This window comes from Crinia signifera, chromosome 4 (assembly GCF_055691185.1).
Source record: "Crinia signifera chromosome 4, ASM5569118v1, whole genome shotgun sequence".
Taxonomy (NCBI): Eukaryota; Metazoa; Chordata; class Amphibia; order Anura; family Myobatrachidae; genus Crinia; species Crinia signifera.
In genome coordinates this window covers 317,878,294-317,885,574 of record NC_139220.1, presented here as the reverse complement: position 1 = coordinate 317,885,574, position 7,281 = coordinate 317,878,294, and positions in this window count along the sequence as shown.

The window sequence follows — 7,281 nt, the reverse complement described above, 5'->3', positions numbered from 1 at the left end:
CAGCCCTGGAGCCAGGACCCCGGATCCAGGGACCGACCCACGGGCTCAAGGTAGGTAAGTATCAGTATGTGTGGGCTGTGGATGTATTAAACGTTTATTTTTCTGGGTGTCAATGTGTATTTTATTTAACTATTTCTTGTACTGTGGAACTACAAGTGCCAGCGGGCCCTTTAATGCCCCGCATGCTGGGACTTGTGGTTCTCCAAGTCCCAGCATGCGGGGAAGGCTTGCTGGGACTCATAGTTCTACAGTATAAGACAATAGTTTTTATTCTTTTTTTACACTTTTCATCAGCCCAATGCCCACCGCCCAGGGGCATCGGGGACAGCCCAGACTTTCAGCATGGGCTGGTAAGTCCTGGAGGGGGGACCCCTTCTTTGGGGGGGTCCCCACTTCCCCAGGACCCCTGCTGACCAGCCAGGGGGATAATGCTTTGGCCGCGGGACCTTATATAATAAGTGTCCCCCGGCTGTGGCATTACCCTGCTGGCTGGTTGGGTCTGGTGCTGGTTCTTGAAATGCGGGGGACCCCTAGTCATTTTGTCCCCCGTATTTTGGGAACCAGCGCCGGATCTTGAGCCTGGTGTTGGTTTCATTAAATCAAGGGGACCCCTATTTGTCGTGGACCGTGATTTTATGTCACCAGCACCAGCTCAATGAGCCCGGGGCTGGTTATGCTCTGGCGGGGGACCCCGCGCATTTGTTTTTTTTGTTTTTTAATTGCGATTTCCTGCAAATGTGCGATTTTCAGATTTGAAAATCGCACATTTTCAGGACTAAAGAAATCGCATCAAATCGCACCTATTCGCACTATTTGGGCCGTTTTTCGCATCTCATTAAATATGCGAAAAACGGCCCAATCTTGCGATTTTCAAAAGTGCGATTAGGTGCGAATCATGTGGTTTTTACCGCTACATAGAATGTCACCCTTGGTCTTGCAGGAAAAGACCTTATAGGGGATTGATATGAAATCCCGGGGGTCAGAATCCTGAAACCCCTTGCGGGCTCGCCATGCAGCGGGCCCGGTGCCTTGCTACGCTCGGCACACTAATTTATTCTCCCTCTATAGGTGTCATGGACACCCACAAAGGAACAAAGTGCCGGGATTTCGGCGGTCGGGATTTCAACTGCATCCCCTGTGTAGCCCAGCTTATACACATAATGCCCCCTGTAGTTCCACTTATACTGTACATACAATGCCCCTATGTTGCCTCTTATACATATAAAGCCTTATGGTGCTTCTTATACATATAATGCCCCCATGGTGCTTCTTATACATATAATGCCCCCATGGTGCTTCTTATACATATAATGCCCCCATGGTGCCTATTATACACAATGCCCCATGGTGCTACCTATGTATTAATATCCCTGTGGTGCCGCATATATACATATAATGCCCCAGTTTAGCCACATATACATAATGCACCCATGGTGCCACTTATACATATAATACCCCTGTGGTACCGCTTATACATTAAGGTCCCCAGTAGGACTCACTGCTTGGGCTGATTCCACATGAGCTGGTAGTCTCAGAGAAGAGCGGGGCGACTAATACCTGGCAGCGGTGCGCAGAAGCACTGGGCGACTGCGGAGGTGGGGGTGTGCAGGAGCAGATGGCTGCAGGGGGTTACGGGTGTGCAGGTGTAGACATTGGCAGGGAGTGTGTGGATGAGGGGGCATGGGGGATTGGACAGCAAGGGAGGGTGCAGACACGGCAGGCCGAGGTGAGCGGACACTGTTGGCAGGATTGTGTGAATGCAGTCGGTGGGAGTGAGTGGATGCTGCCGGCAGGGATATGCGAATCGAAGTGGGACATCCGGGTGCGGGGGAAACCCACAACTGAAGTCACTGCCCTTGCCCCTGTATTACACACAGTAAGTGTCCCCTGCCCACGTAGTACCTGCAGCAGTCTGAGGGTCCCAGCCTAGAAGAGCTTGTCCTCACCATCTCCTGGTCCTCCCCATATGTGGCGATGGGTCCATCTCCTCCTCCTGTTGGCAGAGTGAGTATGTGTGCGTGAATGGCGGCAGGGGGAGGGGGCGAGTGTGGACATTGGCAGTTGGAGGAGGGGTTTAAACATTGGTGGGTGTAAGGGGTGAGTGGGAGTGGACAATGCCGGGGAGAGGATGCAGATGTGGGTAGCGGCAGTGAGTGGTCACTGCCTGCAGGAGTGTGTGAACACTGTAGGTGGGTGTGTGGTGCAGCTCTTTTTAATGTCAACCCACGGAAGGGTGCTGCACCGCCTGCACCCTCCTATTGATGCCACTGTGCAGGAATAGGACCAAAACCTTTTTCACCTTCATTCATATTTGGAGATAAAAGTTATTGTATTTGTAATAAATTGAGCTTACTCGTTCATTTTGTTGTGGCATTATGATATAGATCTTTCACTGTTGTGTTGGTAGCCCTGACAATTTTGGAAAACCATTTTTATAACCTCTCCATTTTAATAATAATATGTGCTTTGTATACTTATTTTGTTACCAAATATGGGGTGAAATGTATTGGGGTGTGATTTTTTGAACAGGTTCAAAATCACATCAAATCACGCATGTAATTTTCCACAGCCCAGGGACAATTTTTATACAAAGTCCCCCAGCCAAAACATGATGACCGTGGCTGATCAGCCCTGGATGGGGTACCTGAGGAGTGGGGGCCACCCATTAAAGGGTTCCCCCAGGCTTCACACATCCAGACGTGAAGCCCAGGGCTGTCCCCGGCCCCCTTGGGGTTGGGACTGGGCTGAAAATTAAAGTGTGATAATTAGAAATAAAAAAACATTGCTTTTAACAGGAGAACTAATAAACATATAATTTGACGGCAGATAAGAACCACTTGGCCCATCTAGTCTGCTCCTTTTTTAAACATGTTACCTCAAACCATATTAAATCCTTATTTTTTTTTTATAAGGATATCACTATGCCTATCCCAATCATGTTTAAATTGTACTACTGTATTTGCCTCTACCACCTCTGATGGGAGGCTATTCCACTTATCTACTACTCTTTCTGTGAAGTCATTCTTCCTCAAATTTCCCCTGAATCTTCCTCCCTGTAGTTTCAGTGGGCATCCCCTTCTGCGGAGCATGCATAGCATTAATAGGCCCCATTAGACTTGTAGTTCACCTGTACAAAAAAGTTGCAATAAATAGACACACATAGAATAGTACAGCTTTTTTACACCACACCCATTTTACACCACACATTCACAAAATTCACATTCTTACATTGTTCATGTTATTTCAGTACTTTTTCAAATTAACTTGATTCAGAACACTTTTAAACAATTGCTGGGGTAACCTAGATGTGTCCATATAATTTTCTAAGTAGAAAAAGCAAAATGGTTGAGATAGGGAAGAGTATACCGCTTTTGAACGGAATTAAACGTTGAGTATATTATCTTCCAACTTCAAGGTGTTCGAGGGTCGCCTAGTAGTTGTCAGCAAAATTTGAACTTTCGGAAAATGACCTATTGCTAAGGGCCACCTTAATACAGTGGGGCAAAAAAGTATTTGGACAGCCACCGATTGTGCAAGTTGACCTATTTAAAAAGATAAGAGAGGTCTGTCATTTCCATCATAGGTACATTTCAACTATGAGGGACAGAATATGGGGGAAAAAACACATTGTATGATTTTTAAACAATTTATTTGTATATTCTTGCAGGAAAAAAATATTTGGACAATCAAAAAAGTTAAACTCAATACTTTGTAATATAAATTCAGTTGGCAATTAAAGAAGTCAAATGATTCCTGCAGTTTTTAGGTTTGCACACACTGTAGCAGGTATTTTGGCCCACTCTTCCATGCAGATCTTCTCTAGATCTTTCATGTTTTGGGGCTGTCTCTGGGCAACATGGACTTTCATCTCCCTACACAGATTTTCTATTGGGTTGAGGTCTGGAGACTAGCTAGGCCACTCCAGGGCCTTGCAATGCTTCTAACAGAGCCACTCCTTAGTTCCTTAGAATCAGTTGTCCTGTCTTCTTTGCAGAAAAGCAGCCCAAAAGTGTGGTGTTTCCACCCCCATGCTTTACAGTGGGCCTGGTGTTTTTGGGATGCCACTCATCGTTCTTCTCCCTCCAAACATGGCGAGTGGAATTTATACCAAAAAGTTCTACTTTGCTCTCATCTGACCACATGACATTCTCCCAATCCTACTCTGGATTATCCAGATGGTCACTGACAAACTTTAGATGGGCCTGGACATGTGCTGTCTTAAGCAGGAGGACCTTTGGTCACTCAAGGATCTGAATCCATGACAAAGTAGTGTGTTACTAATGATAACCTTTGTGACTATGGTCCCAGCTCTCTTGAGATCATTGACCAGTCCCCCCCTGTAGTTATGAGCTACAACTAGATTTTTTTTAAAGTGCTCAGGATGCATGAAATGTGTTGGTCATTAGAGGAGACCCAGCACTCTGAAACACCTGCCCGCTCCACAGTCTATCCGGTGGCCGCTGACAACTTCTACCCACTTCTGGTTTGCATTCCTTCCGGTGTCCTGCAACCAGAGTTTTTACCAACGAGACAGATGAAGGTATCACTAGAAGTATAGATCGAATCCCAGCTCTCCACAAACAAAGCAACATAGGGAGATATAGGGTAAGAAGTACCGGTCCCATACACACTCCAAAAAGGGTGTAAACATTATTTTTAACCACTATTTTCTTTACAGGTACCACTTTTCATCTTATTCATATATAACTTCATATAGCGCTCTTTTATATTCTACAAATTGCCTAAGTTGACAAGAGCTGCTTTTTTATGGTGCCGGACCACTCAAATACTCTGAGAGGATAAATGTGAGTATCTGAGGAGACAGAAATGTAGAACATCGATGGTGGTTGGTATCAGCGATGACACTCAGAAAGATGTCTGAGATAGAAGCTGGAACTTGATGAGAAACTGGTGTAGACTGCTGCAATGATGAATACAGTAAGATGATGCAATCAATAATAAACAAATTGATGTAATCGATGCTGTCAATCTATGTTGGGGATCAAAATTAATGATTGATGATAGATATCTATAGTACTGATGTGCAGTAGTGGATGTTTGGGGATCGATGTTTGTAGAGCGATGTTTGTAGATCAATGTTTGCCAATCGATCTTGTGAGAGTGGACAGATGACTTAGCAGATATCAATAGGACTCAGTTGGAACTGAGTGTAACCTGTCTTGCCCGAGGGCTTTGTGGACCCATTTGTGACCATAGTGGACAGTGGAGGTTACTGGAAAGTCCTGTACGTATGCAGTGAGGTGGTAACATAAATTATTACAGACTGTTTGCAGGCTCTGGACAAACAGCCACGGAAGCTGGATACCTGGAGCCTGGGTGACCAAGACCGGATGCTGGAATATACAGCCGGTGGCAGAATCCAGGAAAGCCAAAAAAAATATCTTGAACAACCAAGGAATGCCTTCTGGGCGGAGTTCAACTGGTACTTATATGTGCCAGGAGAGAATCAATCAACTAAATAATAATAGTCCTTGGACCTAGTAATAGAAACTGGAATTGCCTTCTTGGCAAATAACTAAATAATAGCTGCTTAGCAGGCAGGTACTGTGACAAGATGGTGGCAGATCAGCGGAGACTCTGGGAGCTGAATAGCGGCTGGTTAACTGGAAAAAACTGGTTGGCAAGGTCACTGGGAACTGAACAATGGAGAAGTAGCCGTCAGTGACAGGATAGCTGATTGCGACCTACTCAGGGCTTGTGGTAATGTATAGTGACTAAATGTCCGGATCCGACAGAGACACTGTGCAGCAGCAGATGAGGTTGAGGAGCTGGGCAGTGTCCGGTGAGCAGCCAGGAAGCTGAGCAGGATCTGTCTAGTGGGTGTGGCTAGAAAGCCGAACCGCTGCAGATTAGCAGCCAAGAAGCTTTCGGTGAGCTGCTGGGACACCGAGCAGGGTCTGATGAGCAGCTGGGAAGTTAGGCAGAATCAAATCAGCAGATGCAGCCAGAAAGCTGAACAAAGCCGGTTACTGGATGTGGCTTAGATGTCGGGCAGCGGCAGATGATGGATACCAGCTGGAAGCTAACACAGGAGCCAGGAACTAGATAAACAGGAGCATCAGGTAACAGGAGCCTGGATTGGATATGTATTCCTCCTGCCTTACAATAATTGGATGGCAGGAATGAGGGTGATTAGCAATCCAAGGTATGGATTCAGATATTCTCAGGCTTGACTTGACAAGTGGATGACAGGTTAATACCAGCAGCACTGGTAGCTGGATGTAATTAAACAGAGTCTATGCAAGCAAGCTTTTCCACATCAGATGCACTGGCAGCAGCTGGGCTGTAGACATCATTGAACTGGCAATTTCCCAGGTCTCAACATAGAATACTTCTAGAACCTTCCGCAAAGTGATAGGCTAGAGCCTGTGATGTCAGTAACAGTGGTAACAGGATTGGCTGAAACAAACATGTGACAGGAATGGACATGGCTGCTCCCATGTCCAAGGAAGGCGGGAAACAGTGTTTGTACAGTACATGGTTGTAGCTTATGATAATGGTGGTGACATGGAAGCCACAGTAGACGACTGGAGCTGACAGGCAGATATGACAGGCAGGGATTGCTACAGCGTCATCCTCCATGCTGGATCAGAATGGGGGACGTGAACACGTGGAGACACTCACGCGCCCCATTCTTGGTAATGGACACGTGAGCCTGTGAGATGCTTGCACGTCCATGTCCTGTGGCGGTTTGGTGGAAACAATGAGTCTGGCCCATTTGTAGGTCTAAGAACAAGGTGAGGGAAATATGGGGGTAAGGGAGTTTAGAGAGGTTTGGGGTCCGCACTGGTCAGTGGTAATCAGCCACTGAAGGTTTGTACAGGTGTGATATAAGGTCTGTGAAAGACTGGCGACACGTCCTATAGTGGACAAATGGGTCCAGAACACCAATAATTTAATTGTGTGGTGTTCTTTGTGTTGGACCGCCAGTGGTGCTCCCCTGAGTATATAATGTATTAGCTGAACATTAAATTCCAAGAGAGGAGGAGAAGAAAGAAGTACTCTGGGTGGGGGCACCCTTTTATCACAAACAATGAGAGTTGCTGGTATTGCTTATTTTTTAAAACATAGGTTTTTTATTTAGGAGATTATTAAAAACGGGGTATGGGTGGTATGATTCCTTGTCACATAGAAAAGCGCTCTGCAAAAATATGAGTGGATAGTATGGCTGGTATTAGCCTGGCAGCTAATTACACACTTATTGGTGTAATTTTGTGATCCTCATATATCCCCAATTGGTCATGCCAATAGACAGGTAAA